This window comes from Pan paniscus, chromosome 14 (genome assembly GCF_029289425.2).
Source record: "Pan paniscus chromosome 14, NHGRI_mPanPan1-v2.0_pri, whole genome shotgun sequence".
In the NCBI taxonomy this organism is placed as follows: domain Eukaryota; kingdom Metazoa; phylum Chordata; class Mammalia; order Primates; family Hominidae; genus Pan; species Pan paniscus.
Window position 1 is genome coordinate 80975143 of NC_073263.2, and position 13924 is coordinate 80989066.

Below are 13924 nucleotides of genomic sequence, written 5' to 3' on the forward strand. Positions count from 1 at the left end.
ATATAATATGTAACACACAATATATAATTATATGTTATACAATAATACATAATTATCTAATTACATATTATACAATAATACATAATTAATTATATATTATACAATAATACATAATTATCTAATTATATATTATACAATAATACACAATTATCTAATTATATATTATAGAATACACAATTATCTAATTATATATTATACAATACACAATTATCTAATTATATATTATACAATAATACACAATTATCTAATTATATATTATACAATAATACACAATTATCTAATTATATATTATACAATAATACACAATTATCTAATTATATATTATACAATAATACACAATTATCTAATTATATATTATACAATAATACACAATTATCTAATTATATATTATACAATAATACACAATTATCTAATTATATATTATACAATAATACACAATTATCTAATTATATATTATACAATAATACACAATTATCTAATTATATATTATAGAATACATAATTATTTAATTATATATTATACAATAATACATAATTATCTAATTATATATTATACAATACATAATTATCTAATTATATATTATACAATAATACATAATTATATATTATACAATAATACATAATTATCTAATTATATATTATACAATAATACATAATTATCTAATTATATATTATACAATACATAATTATCTAATTATATATTATACAATAATACATAATTATCTAATTATATATTATACATAATACATAATTATCTAATTATATATTATACAATACATAATTATTATATAAGTATATATTATACAATAATACATAATTATTATATAAGTATATATTATACAATACATAATTATATAAGTATATATTATACAATAATACATAATTATTATATAAGTATATATTATACAATAATACATAATTACATAAGTATATATTATACAATAATACATTATTATATAAGTATATATTATACAATACATAATATTACACAATAATACATAATTATTATATAATTATATATCATACAATAATACATAATTATTATATAATTATATATCATACAATAATACATAATTATTATATAATTATATATCATACAATAATACATAATTATTATATAATTATATATCATACAATAATACATAATTATTATATAATTATATATCATACAATAATACATAATTATTATATAATTATATATCATACAATAATACATAATTATTATATAATTATATATCATACAATAATACATAATTATTATATAATTATATATTATACAATAATACATAATTATTATATAATTATATATTATACAATACATAATTATTATATAATTATATATTATACAATAATACATAATTATTATATAATTATATATTATACAATAATACATAATTATTATATAATTATATATTATACAATAATACATAATTATTATATAATTATATATTAATTATATATAAAATATATAATTAATTGTATAACAGTAATATATAATTAGTAATTATATATAATTACATTATATATTATTTATGATGTAACCATTACTTTTTAGGAAAAAAGCTTATTTTCTTAAATTATTAAATTAATCTCTGGAGCATTATATATTATATACAATTATTATGTAAGTATTATGTACTATATATGTAATGGTTACATCATAAATCACATATATTCTAATATATTAGTTATATAATTATATGTTATATATTATATATAAACATAATATGTAAAATATGTTATCCATATATAATTTATATATATTTATATATATAAATAAACATAGGAAAAATTTTCCAACCTAACTTTTATAAAACAAACGCGCATTAAAACTATGTTAGCCATTCCACCTCGGGCTGGATGTGGAACATCACAAGAGACCACTGCTCTCACCCCAACAAGAAACAAGCCGCTTTAACTACAAAACTGTAGTATTTTTTAAAACCCAACAAGCTTGAGAAGAATAAAAAAAAAAATCCGTAAATGAACTAACTATATTCTAGAAAGTGACAAACTCTTCAGAAGAGCAAAGAAACCCATGTTTACTCTCATTCCTGCTGGAAAGTCAGGAAGAAAAATCTGACTCCATAGATGGAGGTACAGAGAAACCAGCGAAACTTTAAATCATCTTTTAGCAGTCATATACACATGCTGTCGAGAGATTAGAATCAGAAGTACCACAAGCCACAAAGTGAGTCTACAGCCACTCATCAACACTTACTAACCAAAGACTCATGAGTAATTCTGGGAGCAAGGAAGAACTACAAGAGATTACCAAGGAACTACTAGCTTCCAGCTAACAAAGTCTGAGTGTAGAGCACAAGGGCTGAGTGAAACCCCTCTGAGGCATTCTTGGGTGGGTTACCATTCAAAAGACAAGGAAAGGAGCAACAATGCTGAAAAACAGTTCCAAAAGTCATAAAGGCAGGAGGTAGGAGTTAAGAACAAAGATCTCTCCAGCAATTCAAAAACCTGGAACCACGGGCATCTGATCTCTCAAGCTGCCCACGTGGCCCTCTTCCAAGTGTACTTTACTTCCTTTCATTCTTGCTGTAAACCATTTCAATAAACATTCACTCCTGCGCTAAAACTTGCCTCAGTTTCTCCTTCTGCCTTATGTCTCCTCGGTCGAATTCTTTCTTCTGAGACAAGAAGTGAGGTTGCTGCAGATCCATATGGATTTGCAGCAGGTAACATACATCGGTTCCGCCTGACTTGGGTACATTCCCTACTTGTAAGAGACCTGTACACAGTACCGTCTTCGGCTGGAGACATTCAACCCCCATACAGTTTTCTTCTCCCATTCGCTGTCTGGCTTACTAACCAACCCTCAGAACAATTCCTCTTGGTCACAAGTGGCTCTCCTCCCCCCGTATGACCACTGAGATCACCTTGTGGGGGTGGGAAGGACCTTGGGGTCTGCACCAAGTAGACCTGAGGCACTAATGGCCCTCCTGGGCAGGAGGCTCACGAGAATGATAGGGTTAAAGCTTAAAACTGTGCAGTGCTTGGGGTTTCCTGTTTTCTCAACTAAAATCAGCTTTTCTCCAAGAAGCTGCACTGCCTATTCTTTTTTTGTGTGTGTGTTCTGAAATGGCTTTGTGCACCTGCTGGACTGTTCACCTTGGGGGCAAGTCTGCTTCTCTGTTTTCACTCTACATGCCACGTGACTTCTTAAACACACACTTCCTATTATTTGTGCGCCTGCGGCTTTTACTGCGTTTACACAGCAGCAAAGACCCGGGATCCCCAGCAGATATCCCCTGAGATTTATACTTGTTCTTACCCTACCAGTTCAAATGACCTCCAACCTTCCCGTCTGCTGGCACATTGTGGGGACAAACACTAACTGGAACTGCCGCTCTGCTAGCTCCTTACGACTTACCATATGCTTTCCATTCCAGCCCCATGGCTGAGTTTTCTGGTGGCTTTTGAAGCAGTTTGTCTACCTCCATAAAGGCTCACTCTGGCCCTTCAATGATTCCACCTACTTGCTTTTTGAGTTAGCACCCCTTTGGTAGGAAGAGAAATTCTTCTGCCATTTGCGAGTCCTTACCTCAAGCCCTAAGTCCTCTAGAGGTTACTACTTTCTGTCAAGAGGGCAAATAAACGTTGCCCTCTGGAATCAAAGTGCCGTTTTTGGAAGCATATAAAGGCTTTCCATGAGTATTTCTCTTGCTTCCTCCCAACTTCCTTCTGTAGCATCCATTTCTCTATTCCGTGCCTTTCTCAACATGCATCAAGATCTTCAAGGTCTTATTTGAACAAAAGGAAGTCCAGCCCCCTTGTAGCAATTAGCTAAATTTTATTTTATTTTTATTTTTGACAGAGTCTCGCTCTGTTGCCCAGGCTGGAGTGCAGTGGCACCAGCTTGGCTCACTGCAACCTCCGCCTCCTGGGTTCAAGCGATTCTCCTGCCTCAACCTCCTGAGTAGCTGGGATTACAGGCACCCATAACAACACCGGGCTAATTTTTGTACTTTTAGTTTGGACGGGGTTTCACCACATTGGCCAGGATGGTCTTGAACCTCTGATGTCAGGTGATCTGTCCACCTTGGCCTCCCAGAGTGCTGGGATTACAGGTGTGAGCCATGGCACCCAGCCCCAAAGGGAAAATTCTCATTCTGCCCTCAAAGCATTTGAAGGCAATGGTGAACTGAATCAAACGAAAGTTGTTACAAAGCCCAGAACCAATTAGACTACAGGGCAACTGACTCAGCCTCCACTCAAGTGGCCTAACAAAAAAAAGGCATGCCCCCTTACTGAAAATAAATCTTATTTACTTCAGTCTCTACAGTCCTTTTACACAAAAGATCTAGCATAAAACCAACTAAAGGGAACACAAAATAGTAAGAAAATGTGATCTACATGAGACGAAACAGTCAATGGAAACATACTCAGAGACTGTCCAGATATTAGACAGGGACTTCACAATAATGATAAAAATGCTAAAGAATTTACTGGAAAATGTGGACAACATGCATGGAGAGGTGGGGAACTTCAGTGAATACACAGAAACTATTAAAAAGAGCCAAATGGGAAAATCCAGAAATAAAAAATTTGAATCAGAAATAACTCTCCTTCGCAGTCTGGAAACGGTAGAGGAAACACAATAGTGAACTTGAAAACAGGAAGAGGTTCATATCTATAATCCCAGCACTTTGGGAAGCTGAATTGGGAGGATTACTTGACACCAGAAGTTCAAGACAAGTCTAGTTAACATAGTGAGACCCCATCTCTACAAAAAAAAATAAAAATTAAATTAAAAAATTAGCTGGGTGTGGTGGTGTGTGACTGCCATTCCAGCTACTGAGGCAAAAGAATCCCTTGAGCCCAGGAGGTCAAGTCCGCAATGAGCTATAATCATGCCACTGCACTCCAGCTTGGGCAACAGAGTGAGGCACTGTCTCTAAACAAACAAACAAAAAAAAAAATGGAAAATAAAAAGTATCCAAATCAAAAGCAAAGGGACAAAAGTAATTTTTTAAAACATACATGAGATTTTCAGGATAATATCAAATAATCTAACATACAAGGAACTAAATATAAAGCCTCAGAAAAAGAGGAAAAAAAAATGGGGCAGAAAAATTTTGAAGATATAGTGACCATGAACTTTCCAAAACTGATGAAAGACCCAAAACACAGATCCAAATTGGCAAATCTAAGAAGGATAAAACACATAAATACAGACAGACAAGCCTATCATCATCAAACTGCTGACCAAATAAAAGGAATTGAATCTTAAAGGTAGTCAAAGGGGGAAAATAGACACATTACATTCAGGAGAACAAAGACTCAAATGACAGCAGATTTCTCACCAGAAACAACAGAGGACAGTGGCAATGGAACAATATCATAAATTAGCTGAAAGAAAGGTGTAAAACCAACGACCTAGGTTCCACTTTAAGAAAGAGGAAAAGGACAGCAAATTAAACCCAAAGTGTTTTAAAAGGGAATCATAAAAATAAAACACTGAAATAGAAAATAGAAAAAAAAGTTAACATTGTTCTTTAATAAGCTGAATAAAACTGAAAAACTAATAGCAAAATTGATTAAGAAAATAAAAGAGCAACCAAAGGTATAATTAAAAAGGGGAAAGGAAGCATCACAATAAATCCTAGTTATTAAACGAACAGTAAGGTTACAATGCAAGTAACTTTATGTCAATAAATTTGGCAACTTCAGAAAAATCCTTGAATATCATAAATTGTCAAGAGTGACACAAGAAGAAACAGAAATACCTACACAGCCCTATACCTATTAAAGACATTGATTTTATAACCAAAAAATCCTCACAACAAAAATTTCAGTCCCAGATGGCTTCACTGGTGAAGGATCCCAAAAATTTTAAGGAAAAAAAAATAGTACTAACCCTAAATAAATTTTTTCAGAAAAACGGAGGATAGAATACTTCCACTTGTTTTAATATTATCAAATCTACCATAATATAACATGACCAAGCCTGGTTTACCTCAGGAATACAAGATTGGCTTAATATTTGAAAAGCAATCCATGTAATACACCATATTAACAAAAAAACGGAAAAATCTGTATGACCGTCTCAACAGATGGAGAAAAAGAACTGGCCAGGAACAATGGCTCATGCCAGTAATCCTAGCACTGGGAGGCTGAGGCAGGCAGATCACCTGAGGTCAGGAGTTCAGGACCAGCCTGGCCAACATGGTGAAACCCCACCTCTACTAAAAATACGAAAAATTAGCCAAGGGTGGTGGCGCACGCCTGTAGTCCCACCTACTCAGGAGGCGGAGGCCTGAGAATCGTTTGAACCTGGGAGGTGGAGGTTGCAGTGAGTCGAGATTGCACCACTGCACTCCAGCCTGGGTGAGAGAATAAGACTCTGTCTCAAAAAAAAGAAAAAGAAATAAGAAGTTAGCCAAGTTAACAATAACCTTTTATGACAAAAAAATTAAGCAAATTAAGAAAAAAATTCTCAATCTGGTAAAAGGCAGTTACTAAAAACCTAGAGCCAATATCAGTAATAGTGAAACATTTAATCTCTTTCCCTTTAGACTGGAAACAAGACATGGACGTCCACTCTTACTACTTCAACATTGTACTATTGCTTCTAGCCAGCATAAGAAATGAAGGTATATTGGGAGGTTGAGGCAGGCGGATCATGAGGTCAGGAGATCGAGACCATCCTGGCTAACACGATGAAACCCTGTCGTCTCTACTAAAAATGAAAAAAAAAAGTTAGCCGGGTGTGGTGGCACATGCCTGTAGTCTCAGTTACTCGGAAGACTGAGGCAGGAGAATCGCTTGAACCCGGGAGGTGGACGCTGCAGTGAGCTGAGATCACGCCACTGCAATCCAGCCTGGGCAACAAAGCCAGACTCCATCTCGAAAAAAAAAAAAAAGAAATGAAGGTATAAAAATCAGAAAATTGTCATTACTCATAGATGATGAGATTGGTAGAAGAAAATTCCACAGAATCTATAAAATAGCTACTAGAATAAGTACACTTGGTAAAATTTCAGAATTCAAGGTCGATATACAAATATATTTCTATATACTAACAATAAAAATCAGAAAATCAAAATTTTAAAAGCATTTGTAAAACATGTCGCAGAAAAAAATAACAAAAGAAATGCTTCTACATAGGTAAAATATCTCAAGAAGAATCACTAAGTAACAGATCTTGAACTTACTCCGTTATTTAATACACACATAAAAGATACTAAATAAAACCCTAAGTTAAAAATAAACTTTTACCTATTTCAAAGTTACTGCATGTAAATTGAAAAGACTTTTTCCATAGAAATAAGGTAGTAGGAGAGTAATGAGTAAGTCTAGTAGGAACAGCTTACCATTCATTCATTTCTCTCATTCATTCTTTTCTCTGGCACAAAGGAAGCAAGAAGAGGGAAAAAAATCTTACAAGCTATTTAGCTCAAGCTTCGGTTAGTCATTCTTAAGCTTAGGTTATGTACATAACTAACATGGGAATATTTTACATTTTGCTCATAATACAGTCCCTATCTCTCAGTTTAAGCATGTAAAATAATTTTGAGAAGCACTGTCAGCCAAAGATAAGGAAGTGCTAAAACATACAGAAAAAAAGTGCTAAATGCATTTTAACCACTCAGCATTCAGATGGAAAGGCCAAATAAGATTGCAGCAGCAAAATGTGACTATGAAAGTCAATTTATCACAAGTTAAGGGGATAAAGAAATAAAGAAAAATGTTTTAACCAATAATTATAGACTATTAACTCTTCTACCAGCTGTAAAATTCATCAGGTTAGAATTACTATAATTCTTTTATGTGCAGCTCTATGGAGACAGCAATCTTGCACATAGCAACATTCAATAATACTTAAACAAGTAAATATTAATATACTTCAATGACCTTTCCCTCTCAAAGAAAAAAAAAATCTGAACTTAAGCTTTACCTAAACTGAAGATGCTAGGAGTAAAAATGGAAAGAAGTAGACCCAAAGACTACTTAATCTTCAAATAGCTCACATATCTGCTGTTCTGAAGTTGGGTAGATTCTATAGTTTTACCCAAATTATTGCCTCTTCCCTTGGTTTTAGGTACACAAACTTGAAATTTCAACTAACACATTTAATAATCAGGTATATACTACACACAAAGCATTGTGCTAGATAATGTATATAATGAACAGGAACATAGTTAAATCTTAAGAGTTGGAGTCTGCTTTCAAGGGCCTGAGACTCTAATAATAAAGCTAAAATAACACGACTAAATAATTTAATGTACAAGTGATGAGTGTCATGACAACTGAAACCAGTGCTGAGAGAGAGGAGTCATGGTGGGAGGAGTCACTTCACCCAGCTGGATAGATCATAGACAGCTTTCTGGAAGAACTGGAATCACACTTGATCTTTGACTTCGACACAAAGAAAGGATATAAAGACAGTACACCGTAATACAACAAGGCTCTGGAATCAAAATGTCTTCTTTTGGATCCTGTCTCCATCACTTACTAGCTATGAATGAAGTATGCTAATTCATCTTCCTAATACCTATCTTGCACACAATGAATGTATAACAATTAACATATATTAATAGTAAGCACTCAATAAATGGTGCCCACTACTAATCTTCAGAAAAAAGAAACAGTAAAGTTTCAGAAAAAAGAAACAACAAAAATAACATGACAGTGAATCACGAAAGTTCAGCTTTGCTGAAATTAAGACTCATATAAAAAGTAGAAAGATATAAATGGAAAAGATAATTTAAAGCAAATTATTAGCTTTCTTAAAGGCAAGCTAAAAAGTATGCAATTTATTATCTGGGAATGCTGAAGGTTTTGATCAAGCAATGGGATACAAACAAGGCTGGGCATCCATGTCAGAAGAACTGGAAGGGAGAAAGGCCTAGAGATAAAAACAGATTTGTTAGGAAGCAAACTGCAATCATTTAGATACGGAGTGTGAGCCCCCTACTAAGCAATGTCAGTAAGGATTATTAAGAGAGAACCTCATGACTAAGTGAATGGGAGGGAGGAGAAGCCAAAAAATTTCAAGCCAGCATAATTTGGAGAAATGAAATTAAAATAAGTGAATCCAGAAAACACTTCTTTTCAGAAATTAGTTTGAAGTTTAGATGAGCGATCCAAGCAGATATACAGCCAGCAATTAGAGATAAAAGCTTAAGACTGTGAAGAGTGGTTAAGTCTAAACATACTTATGTGAAAATAAATGCAGAGTAGAGGTTCTAGTTTGGAATCCATTAACAAGCTCAGAGTGAAAAGCTCTGAAATTCAATGCAAATGTGTATGTATTTGTAAATCCTAGGGAGGCAGTCTTTAATCAGACTTTAAAGGATCTACAATATACACTCCAAAAAAAGTTTTTAAGAACCACTGGCATGTATTACAAAGAAAACCATTCATGGGAAAGGTCTTAGTCCGTTTGTGCTGCTATAACAGAATACCACAAGATGAGTAATTTATAAAGAAATTTATTGGCTCACAGTTCTGGAGGCTGGGAAGTCCCATATCAAGGTACTGGCAGGTTTGGCAATTATGATTCCAAGATAGACCTTGAACACTGCATCCTCCGGAGTTCCTCCCATGGCAGAAGTCAGAGGTCTCCCATAGCAGAAGTCAGAGGGGCAGAGGCAAAACCTAACCTTTTATAAAGGCATTAATCCAATCAACAAAGGCAGAGCCCTCGTGACCTAACAAAGGCAGAGCCCTCGTGACCTAATCACCTCTTAATACTTAACGAAATTAAATTTCAACATGAATTCTGGAGAAGACAAACATTCAAATCTTAGCAGTAATTAATGAAATGTCAGAAGTAAAAAATGGATGAAGAAAAAAATGTCAATGTAACAACACTGAAAAATACAATTAGAATCTGAAGAAAAGGAACAAAAGAGGGTAAGACTGACTTAAGAAAAGGAACCAACACATTAGGGATTCAAGGCAAGTAAGTTAAAAAGGTGGCATCACACTGATGTTATACACGCATAGGGCAAAAAATATAAAACTTCAGGCAATAAATATAAATTGATTGGTAACACTGAGGTAAGTAATTTTGGTTGTAATTATATTACAACGAAGAAATTCTATTCCAAGACATTAAGAAGTAAATGGCTGAGGGCAAATTAACAAAAAATTAAAAGTCTGACTACTACTTCAAGATTTACCAGCGACAGGAACAGAAAGCTAGCAAGAAAGTGACTAGAAGCGTTTTATCTTTTGTTTTGTTTTTTGCTATTATTGCTGAGTTTTTCCTAAGGAATGGGAAATGGACTTACTATGCCAAAAGAAGCCAACTGAAAAGGAAAGGTCAAAGGAATAAAAAATACTCAAAAGTTCAGGAGTAAAAAGATCATTTAGCCAACCCAAAAGAATAACTCTTCCTATCAGACACGAACAAAAATAAATTTTAATGTGGTGAGAAAGGTGTAGTAACAAGTACAGGTGAAGGGAAAAATACTACAAAAACTCCAAAGATGTTTATTTCTTAAACTCTAAAGCACTGATAATCACGATGCTTTAGAACTTTGTTCTTTTACAATAGTAGCCAATACTATCAAAATGTCATAGTAAAAAAGTATATACAGTAACAGAAAACACTAGGATGCTGCATTCTGTAGTAGTAAATTAAGAATATGCACACAGCTCTAGGGTCAAAAAGCCTTAGTTTAAATCACTGTGGGCAAATAACTTCATGCTTCAGTGCCTCAGTATCATCACCTGCAAAATGGAGAGATAACAATGCTTACCTCATAAAACTTGTAAGTCCAATAATACAAAATGTTTAACAACAATGCATACAGTTTAGGTGGTAGCCACAGGAGTGTTGGTGATAATTCTAACAGTAGCAACAGTAGTAATGTAGCCTATCTGTGTTTAATCAACCAATATCTAAGAAAGGAGGGGAAGGGCAAGGCTCACAAACATGTGTCCCATTCAACCCTTTCAACTATAGATGGAAATAGTGTAATTCTTCCTATTATACCAATAAGGAAAGAGGAGGTTCCTTTGCCTAGACAGCTAATAAATGGCAGAAGTGAGATTTGAATACTGATCTGGACACAGAGATCTCCCTTCCACCACACACTTCCTCCACAGCACTACACAGTGGCAGAAGCACAACACTAGGCATTTTGTTCTTTACTACTCAACTCACAAAACCTCAGTACGTCATTACATCCACCTGCCCCTCAATTTTATTTTCTAAAAAATTAAAGTTTCATTAGATGTTTAGGTGTCTCTTCAGAAAAAAAAAAAAACATGACTTTGATGTGTAAGTCCACCTAAAAGTTTTAAATACAGTAGAAAGTGTTTTCTGGTTTTTTTGTTTGTTTGTTTAAAAGTTTACTACAACAAAGGAGCTTAATTTTTTTTTCAGGACTTCTTATCATCAAAACGAAATGTTAGAAAAAAGACTAACATTTAGTTTCATATTATTGGCAAGTATGACTAAGCAAATCTTTGAGATAACAAAACATCAATCTTAAGCATTTCAAGATGACAATTTTAATAAAGTTCAAAATTCTCAATTTATGAAAAAGACATTGAAAATTATTTTCAATAATTTATGAAACTCAGAACCCTGATACATGTACAGAAGTTATGAAACAGTAAATACAGATATGCAGACTTCTATTTCACGCTGAAAACACAGCCAGGCTTTTTTTTTTTTTTTAAACATCCATCTGAAAACCCTCTTGCCCTAAAACCCTTCACTGGCTTCCCACTATCCTTCAATAACATCCAAAGTCTTAAACATGACTCAACAAAGTCCTGTGTGATCTGGCTCCTATCTCTGGAGCTTTCCACTGCCATTCTTCTCCCTTGCTTTTTTCTATTTCTTTCAATTCCTCCAACATATCTTTTTTGTCCATTTTTAGGACCTCCATACAATCTGTTCACCAAACCTATAACGCTTTCACAGGTCTCCAATCCCATCCTTTTGCCCCAGCAAAGTATTCTTCATCCTTCCAAGCTGAGATAAACATTACACCAGGGAAGTGTTTCCTGACGTTCCCAGACTTCAACACCTATCTTTCCTGCTAAATGGTAAATAAAATGAAGTGAGTCATTTCATGTCTTGTTACCTACTATTTCCCCAATATCTTGCACACTGCTTAGCACAGAGTAGGTTAAGTACTCTTAAAATAAATGTTTGCTGAATTAACACATTCAAAATGTGGAGTAAGTCCAAAACCATGAAGTATTTAACCACCACAGGTAACTAAAAAGTTTTATGTAAGTTTCAAGTTACAGCTTACCCTTGGTCCTCTGTATGTTCCTCTCTCAAACAGAGGTCGTTTGGTAATTACAATGTTAAAGCAAAAAAAAAAAAAAAAAATTCCTTTTAGATAACAGATCATAACATTTCACAAAACCAACGTTAGAAACCACTGATCCATAATTGGGATCAGCTTTTATAAGTCATCATACAAAAGAATCCACCTGAAATGCAATTAAAAGGACAAGAACTTGAATAAGGGCTCAATTTTACCACAGCTACACACATTAGAAAAGGACCAATTACAATTCCCAGTGTCTAGGCTCTACTAGCAGTGCCTTATTTATTACAACATAATGACTGCAGTGCTACAGCCATCGAGAGTAGGCTTTATGATGCATGGAATATGTTTCATTAAGACTAAAGAAAAATTACAAGCATACACTCTAAGTGGCTACAGTCTTCTCATTTAGGTAAGATGGAGGGATACGGCAGTAAATCTAATATGAAACTGAACGCTTAAAGGAAAGCTATTTCAATCCAAAACATTTATAAGTTTTGTATTCACCTAATAACTACTGAATGCTAATTACACACCAGACAGTAGTCTAAGATTTCCTTAATATACACTCATTATTTTCCCAATTTTACAGTTGAGGAAATGGAAGCCCTGAGTTAAGTAACTTACCCAATATCATACAGCTGGTAAGTGGCAGAGGCAGAATTCAAAGCCAGACATTCTGCTCCAGAGTTCTCCTCACCGCTATACTATGATGCCCACTCTCCAATACACCGAAATAGGACTTCCATCTGCACAACTCCACTCCAGTGAAACTATTTTGCTAAGGTTACCAATGACTTCCACTTTGCTAAATCTAAGGGCTACCTATTTGCCTCCATTTTTTCATGCATTCTGCAGCATTTCGTAAACTCCTCTCTTTTGCCATACACTTGTTCTTTAATGACATAAAGCCCAGTTTTCCTCCTGCCTCAGTACTAGGCCCTCTTCTCTTCCCTATCTACACACTTTTTCTATGAAATTTCCCACAATGTCATCGTCTTAAATACTATCTGCATGACTCCAGATTTCTCCAGTCCTGTCCTGAGTTTTAGACTCATATATTCAATGATCTGCTATCACACTTAGCTGTATCCCACAGACTTCATACTTACTGTATTTATTATTATCAAAACTAGCCATCCCCTTTCCTTCTCCCCTTAACCTGTTCTCTGCCTTCTCTACTATCACCCATTCTGTTGCTTGGGTTATCTAAGGCACCACCCTTGATTTCCCTTTCCCTCATCTCCCGCATTTAATCCATTAATTTTACTTATGAAATGTATTTGGATCTGCCTGTCTCCACCATCACTCTAATGCAAACTAGCCACATCTCTGCCTACAACACACTTCTGAATAGTCTTCTTACTTCCATTATTGCCCTTTCAGTCTCTACAAAATAGGCAGAGTTAAAACAAAATTAAATCAGTCCTTGTCTGCTTTAAATCATCTCACATCTTCCCATACATGATGTGGCCCCTACCTACTTGTCCAACTTGTTGCCTTTATATTCTCTCCCTCATCACAAGGCTCTTTCCAGCCACAGTGGCCTTTCTCTTTCTGAAACACACCACAATCACTTCTGCTACAGGGCCTTTCATTTGCTCTTCCTTTTGCAAGGAATGTTCTTTTCCAAGACTTTGACACACATGGTCCCTTCTCTTTAGATGT

The 13924-nt window shown here is 34.2% G+C and overlaps 1 protein-coding gene across 50 annotated transcripts in view; it reads right to left on the reverse strand.

Moving 5' to 3' along the window:
* Window positions 1-13924, reverse strand: part of RBM26 (RNA binding motif protein 26) — a 99233-nt gene that overhangs the window by 79864 nt on the left and 5445 nt on the right. The gene's annotated exons all lie outside the window — the stretch shown is intronic.